A 17013-nucleotide genomic window follows, 5' to 3' on the forward strand; every position below is an offset into this window, starting at 1 on the left:
AGAATAGAATAGAATAGAATAGAATAGAATAAGAATACAATACAATACAATAGGTAAGTGCTATTAATTTACACATTTGTTCATACATTCATCCATCTACAAAGACTACTCATCTACTCAATCCATGAAGGGTTTCAGTAAAGCCATATTCTATATTGTATGTGACTTTTATCTATTTCAGATCTCATCTACTTTTGATCATGGTATAATATTTCAGGTTAAAAAGTAAAGCTCTATTGACAGCATGCTGTTGGTTATCACAGAAAATAATTCTACTAGTTTCAGTGTCCTTCTGTCAACAAAGTTTTTATTTACAATATGTGTAAACGAAAAAAGAAAAAAAATCTTTAAACGTAGGTTTTATAATTTACAACAACTGAATGATTTGTCTAGTTTAAAACAAAGTGGATAATTTTGGAATCTTTTAAAAATCAACCACAAATTCGGTGTTAGTTTTACTGCTTGATAGGAAGGGATTGAAATTATATTCCTGACATGCATTCTCCCAGCGGGCTATTGGATACAGGAAAATCTGGAAATCGATAGCTTTATTGTGATCTCCAACTCATTTGAAGAACCAAGCCCCATTGATGTATGTTTCCAAACACGATACACTATCAGAATCCTGTGCTTAAAAGACAAAAGGGGCAATTAGTGGAGCTACTTTTGTTGTGCATTAAAGGCTCTGTCCTCTCTTGTTGTTTGCTTCTGTTGTTTGCTTCTGGTTGGATTATTACACTTTCAGTGGAGGATTTAACCAGAGGCCAGTTGGGCCATTGCCTGAGGGAGCCCCCTCTGTTCAATGCACTTGAGATGCACCCCCACCCCCCACCCCTGCTTTTATTGCCTGCCTTTCATTCTGCCAGGCAAACCCTCTGCAGTCAATAGGCTCACATGATAACCTGCCTCAGGCGGTCCCCCAAAACCCTAAATCAGCTCGTCTTATATGTATGCAAGTCCAAAATGTGCCTCGCTGCCACCTGATATAACTCATGCTACAAAGAAATGTGAGCTTGTGTCAGCAAGTGATACCTGCTGTTCTAGTGGCCTGGAAGGAAGTTCATTGCTTGGCAAAGGATTTACACATGTTAGCATGGGACATGATGTGCAATCAAAGAGCTTTAGGGAAAGTGTGAAGACTTTTGAATGACATTTTTTTGGTAAAATGTTCCTGAATTCTTAAGCTATATGCAAAACGAATATGTTTTAATTTGCCGTAGATGTCAGTGCCTAATGCCAAAAAAGATTAAGCTCTTGAACGTCGTGATGATGTCAAACAAATTTCTATGGGTCCAGGTCTCTGCATAATAGAGTTGTGCACCATTTCAGAACTAAAATGAGGATTCCCTTTAATTCCAATTCCTGAATTTGAACTTAGGTAGCAAACGGGATGCAGAATTAAAATGTAAACAAGCTTACAAAAGCTTAATGTTTGATGTAAAATGGTATGATCACTGATGCTCTGTTTGACAGAAACCTGGCTAAAACCAGGTTATTAGATTATTTTAAATGAGTCTACCCCACAAGATAACTGTTACAAACATGAACCACATCCAAAAGTTAAAGGGGGATGTGACGAGTGGGGCTAGTTAGTGCTAGCTGAAGAAAAAGTCTTAATTGTTGGTGATTTTAATATCCATGTTGATAATTATAAAAATGCATTGGATTCAGCATTTCTAGACATTCTGAACTCTATTTGGGGTTTTGCCAGGTTCTACTCATTGTCGAAATCATACTCTAGATTTAATACTAGATTTAATTACATGGAATTGATGTTAATGGTATTGAAATTCTGCAGCAAAGAAAAGACATCGCAGATCATTATCTAGTCTTGTGTAGACTCCAGATAGCTAAAACTGTAAATTCTACTCCTCGTTACAAGTACCATCACTTCTACCACAAAAGACTGTTTTGTAAGTAATCTTCCTGATTTATCTCAATTCCTCAGCTTATCCAATAGCTCAGAAAAACTTGATGATGTAACAGAAATTATGGACTCTCTCTTTTCTAGCATTTTAGATACGGTTGCTCCTTTACACTTAAGGAACACTAAGGAAAACAGTTTGACACCGTGGTATAAAGAGCACACTTGTGCCCTAAAGCGAGCAGCCCAGAAAATTTAGTGCAGCTGGAGGAAAACAAAACTAAAGGTGTTTCATGTTGCATGGCAGGAAAGTAACCTATCCTACAGAAAAGCATTAAAAACTGCTAGATCTGATTGCTTTTCGTCTCTTTTAGAAGAAAACAAACATAACCCCAGGTATTAATTAAATACAATGGATAATTAACAATTGACTTATCCCAACAGCACAGCGGTAATGACTTTATGAACTACTTTAATTCCAAGATAGATACATTTAGTGATAAAATTGTAAACATGCAGCTGTCAGCTACAGTATCGTATCAGATACTGATAAGATCGCCTGAGGAGCAATTCCAGTCATTCTCTACTATTACTATATAATACGAGAGGAAGAATTTTATAAACTTGTTAAATCATCTAAACCAACAACATGTATGCTGGACCCTATTCCATATAATCTTTTACACTGTGTACACAATTATAAGGCAAATTGTATTTTTGAGGATTCATTTTGCTATTGTACAACTACAGTGCTCTTGGTCAATCCAAAATGTTAACAAACCCTCAAACCTGAGCATTTAAGTAGTAAAAGTGAAGATTTTTCGTTATTAAGAGAATATCTACATGTACACCATTATTAGACAATTATTAGTGTGCAGAATTATTATGCAACTAAAAGAAAAACAAAGATTTTCCCATCTCACTTGTTTATTTTCACCTGTTAAAGTGAGAATAATAAACAAACTCAAAATGTACAAATAAAAATTTCTGAAATTTCAAAAAGAAAACCTCAGTGACCAATATAGTCACCCTTCTTTTCGATAACGGTCACAAGCCTTCCATTCACGGAGTCAGTCAGTATCTTGATCTGGTCAGAATCAACTTTTTGAGCAGCCGCAACCACAGCCTCCCAGACACTGTTCAGAGAGGTGTACTGTTTACCTTCACTGTAAATTTCCTGCTTAAGTAGGGCCCAAAAGTTCTCAATAAGAAGTTTTTTTTTTTTTTTTCAAGAGACATTTTGTTATTCCGTCTTTATCCTGCTCTTAAACTTACAGCATAGAAGTTCTCAAAACTCCAAACTGCACCCCTCCTCATGAATATCAGATGAACATAATATATTCATTTGTTAAACTTTTAGAATCCACCAACTGTTTCCCCTTTTTCAGGCTTGCAAAAAGATCCCTTGTCTGTAAATTTGTAGTACATGCCAGATTGTCAAATCCCCATGTGCTGGATTTGGGTTGATGGTTCTATTAAAAGCAGTTTTCCAGGGCTGCTGAGTGACAGTTCTCTGCCAAGCTGGCTCGTGTAGAGGGTAAATATTGCAGGAGGCCAGAGTCTCAGGACCATGTGTGGTCGGGAGCTGTGATCTCTGATCTCAGGGATAGCACACAGCAGGACGTGATTGCTTGCCGCTTCTCAGTCCGACACTAGACACGCGCATTTCACACTCTCTCTGCAACCCCAAACCTCTCCAGCTCAGCTTTGAGTGTCAGAAACATCCTCCAGGCCCCCATTCAGAGCAGCACATCACAGCTTTCAGCTCAAACAACAGCTTGTTACTGATCACTCAACTCTCCCTGGGCTGCAGGTGAAAGTTTCCACCAGCATGGAGAGCTGCAGTGTATTGCAGGTATTTTGGGGCTTTGTGAAGAAGTTTGGTGTAGAATACTAATTAACATGTTGATAAGAGATGTTCAGGAGTCGCTAAGCACGATTATTTTAATTCATCAGCTGCATGTGAGGGATATATATATAAAACAAATCTAATCTATGGAGATTTTAGCATTGTAATGGATGTGACAATGTTAATGTATTTGGTCTTGGTGGAATAGATCTGCTACGCTGCTGCTGAATTGCTGCTGTTGTTGGTTATTGCTGTATTTATAGATTATTTCTGATGCTGCAAGCAAGTATAGGAACTTGCTGCTGCAAATATAGATGCAGATACTGTGTTGTGAGTATTTAAGACATACTGTTGCTGCACAAATGGCTTTACAGGTGGAGCTGGGGAAGGTGTAGGATTTCAGAAGAACTCTAGAAGTGCACTGCAATGCTCAAGCAAATGCTAAACAATTTAAATTTAAAGCAGTAAGCTCATTGGCTCCTTATGCAACGTGAGCCAATCAGCTTGTGCAGCTTACGTTCAGGACCCATTAGCCTGTGCTATCAAGAGTTTCATGATAGAATTTGGCATATATACACACACACACACACACACACATATATATATATATATATATATACACACTAGGCCATGACTTCCCCTTCCCATATATATATATATATAAAAAAATCATGGCCTAGTGGTTAGAGGGTGTGTCTCCTCACACTAGGGTTGTGGGTTTGAGTCTCGGGCAGGCAATACCATGACTGGGGTGTCCTTCAGCAAGGCACTGAACCCCCAGCTGCTCCCTGGGTGCCGCAGCGTAAATGGCTGCCCACTGCTCTGGGTGTGTGTTCACTGCTGTGTGTGTGCATTTTGGATGGGTTAAATGCAGAACATGAATTCTGAGTATGGGTCACCATAATAGGCTGTATGTCAAGTCACTCACTTCACACACATATACAGTACAATATGTTAAAACGGAAAATCTGTTATCTGTAAATCTGTTAAATGGTATTCATGTTTCACAATATTACTGTTTTTACAGATTTTTTTAATGCAGCCTGGGTGATCACAAGATAATTAAACAAATCTTACCAACCCCAAAGTTTGAACAGTCATTGTCATAAATTCATAAATTACATGGACAGTTGTATTATGAAATGAGGCTGACAACAACAACAACAAAAGCTAACGGCACTCTTAAGAATATACACATGTCACAAAGAGGCCTAAAATAGCTGCAAAATTAATATTACTTGGGGTGCTGCAGCTAAACTGTTCCATTGAAAAATGAGGCATGTGATTAAGCACAGGAAAAGACAAAGAACAAGCTATTTATATTTACCAGCAAAAGAGACACTAACAGTGGCTGAGCTGATAGTAAGACTGACACGAAAATAGGGTGAGAATTATAGCTGAATTTCAGCATTTTTGCATCATTTGCTGCTGGCCTGCTTGTAACACAAAGGCCTTTCATAGCATGATGATGGTGGCATTGACAAGCTGCCTGTGTTGCTGTGAAGAACTTCTCACTCGATCCCTTTAAACCTTTTTAAAAGATAAATAAAAGTAGAGAGGAGTGCCAGAATTACACAAGGAGTTCAAATGTAAACAAGGGAGCCAGGCACAGGAGGTGAGAGAGGAAGACAAAGAGGGAGATTGAAAATGTGTTTCTCCTCCACCCCTATTTTGATGCCCATTTTTTGAGCACATAAATATTTGATGAAATGGGCCGAAACTGAAGCCATATAACATTCCTGCATTCCTGATACTCGCTACCCCCGTAAGCCATAAACATTATAGGCATGATTGAGTGCATTAAAATGAACTCATTGGAACAGCACATTGATTACTTGATGGAGAGTCCCCCTTCTCTAATACAATAAATAGGGCCAACAGAATATTGGGTTTGCATATGGTAAAGGATGCAGTGTGGTACGTGCTGGTGGGGAGGGGGGGTTTAGGTCCAGGACACATGCTTTTTCCCCAGCGCAGGCCCAGGCATCATGCTTTGTCCCCTCAAATCTATCTTTTTAAACGATGTGTACATTTGGTCTCAGTGGGAAGTTAATTAGGTCCAGAGATTGCTCCAGGTATTGTTCAAGTAATTTAAAATGTCAGAATATGCAGGATGCCTGGTCTGACCCGGGCGCTCTCGGTACCTCTGCAATATCAGGATTAGCTAATTATTTTCCTTCTCTTGGTCTGCAGATTTGCTGGTAGAAAGAGAACAAAAAAGGAATAATAATTGGAAATATTAATGAGGTGGGTTTGTTGGACCCAAAAGACTTTTGTAATATCTCACTGCCGTTAGAATGTTTGCACTCATGGTGAACCGCGAGATATTTCGGCTAGAATTAACTGCGGCTGCTGTAAAAGTGTCACACTCCTGTTACAATAGTCATCAATTCTGCTGTCACTTGTGGAGTGAGAGTTCAGCTTGTAATACTTTATCCAAAAATGAAAATTCTGTCAAGCATGCATGCTTTTATTTCTTCTGTGAAATAGAATGAAGAAACTTTATTTTTCTTATCTATTTTCATACAGTGGAACTAAACAGTCCCATACAGTTCATATTGGCTAAAGGTTTTCAAGCTCCAAAAAAGCAGTCTAAAGTTACCAAGTATTCAATATGACACAGGTGATTATATTAACAGTCACCTGAACTCATAAGATAGATTTGCATTTTAGAGTTGCAGCAAAGGGTAAAAAAAAGTTATCAGTACATACTAAAATGGTACAAATCTAGCCCTGTTACGTACACAAAACCATTGAATTACATCAGAAGTCTTGGAACATGGTAAAATAATGTATGTGTTATTTATACTAGCATTCAGAAGCTTGGGGTTGGTAATTAAAAATGCAGGAAAGCAGTAATATTGTGAAATATTATCACAATTTAAAACTATTTTCTAGTGCAGTATATTTTAAAATGTGATGTATTTCTATGATGGAAAGATGAATTTTCAGCAGCCGTTATTTCAGTCTCCATGTCACATGATCCTTTAGAAATCATTCTAATATGTTGATTTGTGGCTCAAGAAACATTACTTATGATCAACGGTTGTGCTGCTTAATATTTCTGTATTTTTAAGGATTCTCTCAGGATTCTTTTTTTTTTTATGTATTATAAATGTCTTTACTGTCACTTTTGATCCATTAAATGTATTTAAAATCAATCGTTCAATCAATCCTACCGACCCTAAACGTCTGAATGTATAGTACTTTTATAGTTTTTCTGTACCTTCAACAGCCCCTGGTCACCATGAATTGTCCTTGTATATGGAACATGTCTATGCAAGGGCCTTCATCTAGACATATATAGATCTACAGCTATTCAGTTTTAGGTGAACTATACCTTAGTTGTTTCTTGTTTTGCCTCTATCAGTAGCTGTTTAAAGCAACCAACGACATGCTTAATGCAAATAGGAGGCTCACGCTGAGGACTGAAGAAGAAGACCAGAAGAAGACATGAAGCTGTGGCTAGAGGACGAACAGCTCAGATATAAAGTATATCATCCTTTAATAATCCTACTTATATTTTAATTTAATATATAACCTTACAATAAGATGCCATTCATTAACATTAGTTAACTACATTATTTAACATGAACTAACACAATTTCTAAAGGATTTATTAAAATGAGTCAATAATAATTTTACTATTTAGTAATACATTATTAAAATCAAACATTTTATCTGACAATGTAAGAGTTAACCTGAACGAACAAAGAACACTTTTCTTTTTATTAACAATTTATATTAATATTGTAACAAATGTATTGCTCATTGTTAGTTAATGTTAGCTAAAGCATTAACCAACATTAATTAAAAAGTGTTACCCGGGCTGAAAAAAAAAAAATCAATAATTGTAGATGATTTGATTAAACATTATTTTATATAATATTACATAATTCAGCTAGAAAAATTTTAAAGGTACATTTAAATAAAGTCTTGGAGACAATGGACAAATAAAAATGATCTCCATAGTTGTGTTGAGTTAATAAGTGCAACATGCTAATTATCAACCTTGTTCGTAATGAATTATAGATCCACTGTGCAAAGTATTGTACATTAAGATATTAACAGAGCTTTCTTTGTACACCAGACTGGATTTACTAGCTATCTGTCTATCCTCTGAATCTTAACTTCTTAAATACAGCAGTTTATACACACTAAGACTTTCTAATGTGGCTTCACAAAAGCTGACCATTTACTAACAAAACCCACATGATAATACAGTACGTAATATGTGGATGCCATTATTACAATCTCCTCGTTTTAACACTCTTTGAGTGTCTGTCTGAGAATTCCAGCGGCATAACAAACAAAAGAGCATTGTCTTCTCTGTTTAGTGAGGGGAACACCTATTCAAGCCATACGTTTTTGATCTACGGGGAGAAAATGGCAAAGATTCTTTTATATTCAAATGAGAACATTATCATAAGGCGCCCGACAATAGCAAAGTCCCCTTCTGTTAGTGTCTCATTTGAATAGCTTATATCTTCAAGACACATCTTCAGGAGGTTCATTTGGGGTTTTGTCCCCGGCACGGGACACCTCTGTACCTGGGAAGTGTCACGCATCCAACTCTGTAATTTATCATGAAAGTGCTCCTTTCAAAGATGAGCGAAATAACCATCAATGTGGTTATGAGTGACGTAAACACAGAAGATTAGGTTAAGTAGCTACTCGGAAGTCAAATCTTCATGCATATATGGGTACCCACTGAACACAGGTATTTTTTTTTTTTTTTTGGTCCTTATAGGGTAAAACTATCCATCTTTTGACAAATGTTTCAAAATGGGGCTGATGTGAGGGAAGTGTTTTTGTGGCACCTGTGGCAGTCTCTATGAGTGCATACGATGGAGACAGAGAAAGAGAAGCCGCCCCCAATTAGAGATGGAGACCAAAAGAGGATCAGACGCAAGCATGTCAGCATCTTTTAATGTGTGTATCAAGTCTTTCAAGGCATCTCAAGGAAGCCAAACAAAACAGAAATGACAAGCTGGTGTTTGGTAACTCCGAGAGTGAGAAGGCAGGGGTGGGGGGCTATAGAGAAAACTTTTATTTCTCCAATCCTTCTCCATAGGGGAATACATGCACTCCATTGTCAGCTTCTCAGTGAATTACAATTAACCTGTCTTTTCTTCTTTTTTTACCTCTTTTTCTTGTATGTTCCCTCCTCTCTCTGTACGACAGGGGAGTTGTTGAGGTGTTTCTGTTTAACCGTTTGGTAATTTCATTTAAACGCTATAATTAATGTACATGATTTAAAATCACTAATTATAGTGAAATGACTACAGCATCTTCACAGCGTGCCTGACACGAATACTTGACCTGCAGATTGATCATGCAATCAGTGCAAGGAAGAGCTAGAAAGAAAAAAAAGAAAGGAAAAAAACTCTTATAATGAATCAACTGAGCAGCAGCATTAAACATCCATGCACAGGTATAGTATATATACATTTAATTATGTAATACTTTAGGGGTACACTTACACAAATAATGTCATCAAAAATAATGCTTACTTGCTCAGTGATGTTTAATAAAATGTAAACCCAAAGCATAATCTGACTGAAAAACTGTGTCAGTGACCAACACAAATTAATAGTTAAAAATGTCAAAAATGGATTCTGCATTTTTATATATTTAAAGTTCAAAATGCATTTAAAATGAGATATTTTAAACAATATATTTTACTCTGACCCAAAGCACACATACATAAACACACACAAACATATTGTTTGTATATATATATATATATATATATATATATATATATATATATATATATATATATATATATAATTTTTTTTTTTTTTTTTTTTTTTGTGATTTTTTTGTGATTTTTAATGTGAACAATGTAAATTTTTATGTGCACAATGGGAATTTTCACTGTGAACTTTTAATGTCTATTTTATGTGTATAAATGTGTTTTTATTAATTGTAATTAATGATCATGAAATTTTAATATATCAGTTTTTTTTTTTTTTTTTTTTTTTTTTTTTTTACGCTTACTCAGTAACTGTGTGTTTTAGTGAGCCATTAACTCTATAATTGAGCCATTTACTGAGGGAGCTATTAACTCAATTACAATAAATAACTATATTAAAATAAATCTAATTTAAAAAATAATGTTAATTATTATTGTTATTTTTTTTAATTATTACATTTCATCTGTAAAACCAAATGAAATTGTCCTTACATTGTCACTAGGTATTTTTCCTTCAAAGACTCCATCATACACAAACTGTCCTTTATTTGATCTGTTCCCTTTATTCCTGTTCCTTTGGTTGAGCACACCTTATCAGCCTTGTCTCCCTCTCCCTAACCTGGCTGTCTCTGTGCTGTGTACAGTCTGGGCTGTCCTCTCCAGCCTCATCAGGGCGCTCCTCCAGGGCTGTGATTGAGGGCGGGGCAGGGAACTCACACCATATGTCTGACCGAGGCCCCGCAGCCTCCCCAGAGGCCATGAGAAAGCTCACTCCTGATCAGAGCTCAGAGAGAGAAAACAAGACAGAAAGAGAAGAAAAGACATAAACTATATCACTATTTGGAAAGGGAACTCCAAATTTTCAACACACTCTGATCTATTTTATTATATTCAGGATTTTTGTTCATCTTACTAAATGCATTTATTAATCCCAAATAAACATTACTTTCAGAAAAATACAGTAAATTCACAAGGTTGCATTGGAAATTGCATTCCATTGATACAAATGGACTTCCATTCCGGCAGAACGCTGTTCCTTTAGCCATTACGAGTAAAGTTAGGGACCCCTCATCATCAACAGGCAGCGGCCCGTCCCACTGAATCCAGCTGTTCGGAGATGAACCACCTTGCCACAAAATAACCATCCTGACATTTTGAATATGCTTCTGTGGGGCTTAGCAGCACACTAAATATTTGCATGCCTTTTGTCTCCAAAGGCAAAGGAGATAGGGGAGAGTCAACAGCGTTCAACTCCTGAGATAGACACGTCTAAATGGAGCTCACATCCCCGCACCCCTGACAGGTCTCTCATCGTCCCGTGAAGCTCACCTCCTGGAGGGCCCAGTGATTGAGAGGAGCCGTTGGCCCAGCTCTTTTATCCTGGGAACACTGCTCTGACCCCCCTTTTTTACTGCTGCCACTGAGAGAGAGAAAGAGAGGGAGAGGAAAACACTGTGGATTATTTGGTCAGGGTGTTTTGAGCACATGCAAGAGAATGTTAGAGAGGTCTTGTTGTCATTATTATTATTATTATTATTATTATTATTATTATTATTATTATTATTATTATTATTATTATTATTATTATAACTGTATTAGTATAGTTGAATTTATAAGTTCATAATAATAAGATTGTGCCAAATTAAATAATGCCCAATTAAGCTTAATAATAATAATAATAATAATAATAATAATAATAATAATAATGTTAATACTACTATTATTTAGCTAAAAATAATCATAATAATGATATTAATAATAATAATAATAATAATGTACATTTATACTAATACTATTTAAACATTGCCTATTTGAACTGAATAATAAGATTATTAGTAGTAGTAGTAGTAGTAGTAGTAGTAGTAGTAGTAGTAGTAGTAGTAGTAGTAGTAAGTTTAGTTTAGTTAGTTAGTTAGTTAATAATTATACAAATAAAAATGTATATTTTAGGGTTAAAATATTACTTCTACTACTACTAACCTATACCTAACAATCTTCTCTGTAACCAGAGATGGCTGTATTATTATCAGTATGAATGGAATCAGTGCTGGCAGTGAGTATTATAAGGACTGAGACTGGGTGCTAGCATTTATATGGTTTACAGGGACACCTATTGGCCGGGCTGTAGAAAAATATGACAGAGTACACGGTGTGTCTGTGTGATGAGGGACTGGGGGAGACTGTGTGATAGGGCTGTGAGAATGCAGGACTGGGTTTTGTTCTGCTTATGCAGCATTAGACCATTTGAATCCTTATGCCCAGCCACTGAATGTAATAAACTGATTTCGACAACCTCACTTCAGATATACTTCAAAATTTGTGTCTCTGAATTCAATCAAAATGTGTCTTTGAATTTTCTCGTTTTGATATGATAATGTTAATTATTTCTGTAAACTGTATAAGGACTGTCCTCTGTCTGTTTAAGGTAATAACAAAAGTATGATTTAATACTAAACTAAAAATTATAAAATAAAATAACATTTTGCATAATTTCTACTTTCAGATTCATACATTAATATGAGAATATAACAGTACACCATAAATACCTCAACAACTGTGACTAAAAATGACAGAAATCATTTTATTTGTACCTAAAGAATAAAATAACTGAATATGATTTAGGTCTGTATAATCCTGTTTTTTTTTTTTTATAAAAGATTGATATCTTACTACTGTATATTTAATAATGAAATCATAGGGGACAGAAAAATAATGAAGCAGCAGAATCATTAATTAACCACTTTATGAACGAATGCTTAAGAGAACGTACTCATACGTCCATACCACACACACACACACACACATACACACAGTCACACACACACACACACCTAAAATCCTTGCCAAACATTAATCAGTCATTTCATATTTCTTAAACACTATTTACTATTATCACTGGGTTTGAATGTGTCAACAAAAGTGAAAATAAAATTGTTACAAAATACAAGACCAACAGAAGCAATGTCCTGAAATTATGTTCTCACAGAAGTGTTTTTAATTTCTCACAGAATTTAATTTAATTTAATTTAATTTAATTTAATTTAATTTAATTTAATTTAATTTAATTTTTATTATCATTATTTAACGACTTTCATTAGATTTGTATAAAATGTATTTGTTATAGTGTACACTTTTACAAATTTATTAATATTTTAATTTTATGTATTTTTCAATATTTCATTATTATTGTTATTCTCAGTTTTACTTTTGGTAACATTTGCTTTTATTATTATTATTATTTATTTATTTTTTGGACTATATGGAAAATAAGCTTTCTGAGAGAGAGGAAACAGGATGTCTCCCAAATGTTTTTGGGGAACATTCGTGTTTTGCTCAACAGGTGTCATTGGCGCCTCATCACCTAACTAAATGACAGAGACTTCTCTACATGTTTTATCGTCTTTTCTTGGACGTGCTACCTTAGAAAACACAGTGTATACAATAAATGGAATAATTCATGAGCTGTCATTAAAAATGAAACTTTCTTTCGCTTTCTCTCCTTAGACTGGAGATGAGGTTCGAAATTCAACATAATGGACTCAAGATGCTCTGAAGTTTCCTTTCCTGTACCTTCTCATCCACACTAAAGATGATGGAAGCCTCATTCCCGTCTGCTTTTCCCCAGAAATAAAGAGCAACCTTCACATTAATTGCAGCGAGACATTCGCATTCTCTGTTTCTCTCTCTTAACTTTTTTTTTCTTCGTCTTTTAAGTTTGACACTCTTCTTTCTCTCTCCCCTCTTCTTACCAAAAGTTGTCCGGTTTTGAAGCATCAGTGATAACCCAAAGCCAATACTACTTCACTTAAGACAGAGGTAACACTTTACATAAAGTCCCATTAGTTGATTTTAACTCATGCATTAATTAACATGAACTAACGATGAGTCATTTTACACTATTTCATATCTGGCCGAGATACAACTATTTGAAAATCTGGAATCTTTAAAGTTGTCCAAATGAAGTTCTTAGCAATGCAGATTACTAATCCAAAATTAAGTTTTGATATATTTACGGTAAGAAATTAACTAAACATCTTCATGGAACATGATCTTCATTTAATATCCTAATGATTTTTGGCATAAAAGAAAATTCGATAATTTTGACCCATCTAATGTATTTTTGGCTGTTGCTAAAAATATACCCCGGCGACTTAAGACTTGTTCAGGGTCACAAATGCTTCATAAGTGTTTATCATTGTTAGTTCATGTTAAATTAACTAATGTTTAACAAACGGCACCTTACTAAGTGTTACCGAAAAAGTTTTCCAACAGCACTCCTGTAAGTCCCAAGGACACGAATGCATTTAATGACAATCAAGGCTTTGTAACACAGCCATGATTTAACATCACCTATTTATTTCAAGAACAATTTCCAGCTGAATGCATGATTTCAATACACCCTATGAGTGACGCCCCGACAATTCAAGGTGCCTCTATCAGCGTAATTAGAAAAAGCAAACATGGGGTAGCAGCTCCCAGCCCTGTCGGATATTTCTGTGTCTCAATTATTCATTAATGTGAAATTGTGCTTGTCTCAAGTGCAGCTTTGTCATTTCCTGTAGTGACATAGATCCTGGTCGTTGTCTGCCGAAACCTCCCCACCCTCACCCCCTCAACCCCTGTGCCAATTTCCTCAGCAGACAAAAGTTGTTTAGGAATCTATTTCCACCTTAGTAGCATGAAGATTCAATGATTTGTCTTTATCCTAAGACCATTTGTATTAAGACTGCAATAAATATTAAAATTGTGTATAGAAAAAAGTAAATGCCATAAGAACAAACAGCTATGTGCTACAAAAATATGTTGTGCTCTGGCTTTCAGAAAGTGTGATTAACTAATAATAATAATAACTATGATTTACATATTATATAAATAGTACTCTCTTTCAATTCATAAATGACAAAACCATCTAGACTATAACTTAAATCTATTATCCACTGTTCCTTAAGACTAATGTGGTGAAGCCTAATTATAATCTGTTCTGCAGACATTATTAACATAGAGGATCTGCCTTTTCGGCGTCTTAAAAGACGACCACTAGGAGAGGCAAATGTGATGTAAAAGATATTTCATGTTAGAGTCAATGAATAAAATAATAGGGCTATGAAAGGCTCTGCAAATGACCCTCAGTGGAAGACATTTTCTACATGTTTTAACCTCTCATTTGAGCTGGCATGCTTTAATAAGCTCTTATTTAAATGTATTCATTAAACATGGTCTGAGGACTTTAATGTATTTTAAATACGGCCTTCAGTATCTCAAATAAATGACTATTTATACTGCAGAGAGACACAGGACATTGTATTTCAGAAGCATGTTTCAAACGGATTGTTTCATAAATCATCTGATAAAATTGTATGTTTTTGTTGTCACCTCCGCATAATACTAAAACGTGATCTGATGTTTGAATTTAAATAATGTTAGGATGCTATTGAGGATAACGGTGTTCGTCAGTAATTGCCATTGTCTTGCAGTAAGCTACAAATTTGCATGACATGCAACCCACAATAATAAAGAACAGTTTAATTGCAAACCCCTAATGACGTTCTTCCTGCTTCTTCTTGTACATGAAACATCTTTGAGCGTTGAGTGAAAATGCTGCTCAGTGTCAGTTCATGCATAATTTGTGCTGCATATGTTGCATGTGCAGGTGAGTGTCTTTTAATGAGAATTCAGCAGCACTCAAGGATGGCTAAAAACAGCTCTTGTGCATTTTGAAAGCACATGCCTTGCCAGATATCATTTATAATTAGCCTGCGGACAAATTTGCTCAAATTTCACTTAAATGTATTTCGACTCATTCACATAGTTTCTTTCTGAATTACTCAGTTGTCTGGATCTGGATTTAACTGTAATTGCAATTTCAAAACATAAACGATCAGACGAGTTTCAAATACTTTACGTTGTTCTGATTATTTTCTAGCAATATTGAAGGGATTTAATTTGTTGGGAAGTCTGTACTGTACATGGATTTCTTAGAAAAATAAAGCAAGCTTTTTCCTAAGTATCAAAAATTGATTGAGAACTGTAAAAATATCCACTTATCTATGATTTAGAGTCTATTTTTAAACGAAACTAATTGTCAGTTAATTACATATACACAAAGCACAAATTTTTTGTTCGATATTGATCCACTTTCCTTTTCAATTAGGCAACGGACAGCATATTTACATAAGTACAAGGGTCATTCATTATTCATCATAATTAAACCATTTCCCTGGTTTGCACTCTTGACCACCTGTTAACATTCGCACTATGTATTTTATCAGCATCTTTTCAGCCCCCTTTTTCTTAGTTCTAGCTCTTTGATGTTTTGTTCCACATTCATCCACTTGTTTTTTTTTTTTTTTGCATGTACTCAGTGGATAAGTCTAGAAATAATCTGAGTCGTCTCTTAAAGACTGGAAACTTTGCATTTTAACTTTTGTCTGGAGATCCCTCTTTTCCCCTCAATGTGAAATATCATATTTAATAAAAGTGGAAGCGGGGAGAGAAACACGATCAGTCGGCTCTAACCATACAGAGGCGCAGGTCTCTGGGAGACTGATTATCACCGTACCTCAATGCTAGACTTCTCAATAATTAGAGGCTGTGCTGCTTTGCTGCTTTGCTGCTTTGGCCTTGATTGTTCTCCCAGGCTAGGCGTCAATTACCACGGCCCTTGTCTCTCCCTGTGCTCTTTGCCTTAGAGCTGCTGGAGAGCTTTGCACATGAAAGGTCCATTAACGTCCTGCAATTGCGTCATGGGAATGGACACGGAGCAGATTTGGTGAATGGGACACTGGGCTTGAGCTTGTGCCATCTGCCTAGCTGGGGATGGAGGTGAAGGAGAATAGAATGAAATGTAAAAAGGAATAAGGGGCTTATATGACTGGAAATGATTTATGTATTTTTTGTTTTTGCTACCGTTGCACATTCCTCAAAATCTTGCTCTAAGGGGTTCTAATGATCTGCTTCAGTTACCAATTTTTCGATATCAAAGCGATCCACTGTCAAATGTAAACAAAATAGATGATGGCACAAACATAACATAAAAAGCTTGTTGGAAAGGAAATTGAAATGATTTTTTTTTTTTTTACATTAATAATAATAATAATAAATATTACCTGAGCAGCAAACCTGCATATTTGAATGATTTCTGAAGGATCATGCGACACTGAAGGCTGGAGTAATGGCTGCTGAAAATCCACCCTCAAATACAGTTTAAATTATAATAATATTTTCCAAATGTGACCTTTTTTTTTTTTTTTTTTTTTTTTTTTTTTACTGTATTTCTGATCAAATAAATACAGCCTTGTCAAAAGGTCTTTCAAAAAAAAAATATTGACAGAAACAAAACAGCATATATCCAGATTTCATACTTTTAATATTTGTTTAAAAAATTCAAAATAATGCCTACAATAATGGATTTTTTACATTTCCAAACGTGCAATTATTATGACTTGAAGCAGACATGAAAGAGAAAAGAAAACCCTCTACTGTCCTAAATGTGGAAGTGCTTTTCCAGCTGTACATGACTGATATTTCTATAAAATAAGAATTACCAAAATGCCCACCAAGCTGTGCCCACTTTCTAAAGACCTCGTGAGACCAGTCTTGAAA

This window comes from Carassius gibelio, chromosome A1 (genome assembly GCF_023724105.1).
Source record: "Carassius gibelio isolate Cgi1373 ecotype wild population from Czech Republic chromosome A1, carGib1.2-hapl.c, whole genome shotgun sequence".
In the NCBI taxonomy this organism is placed as follows: domain Eukaryota; kingdom Metazoa; phylum Chordata; class Actinopteri; order Cypriniformes; family Cyprinidae; genus Carassius; species Carassius gibelio.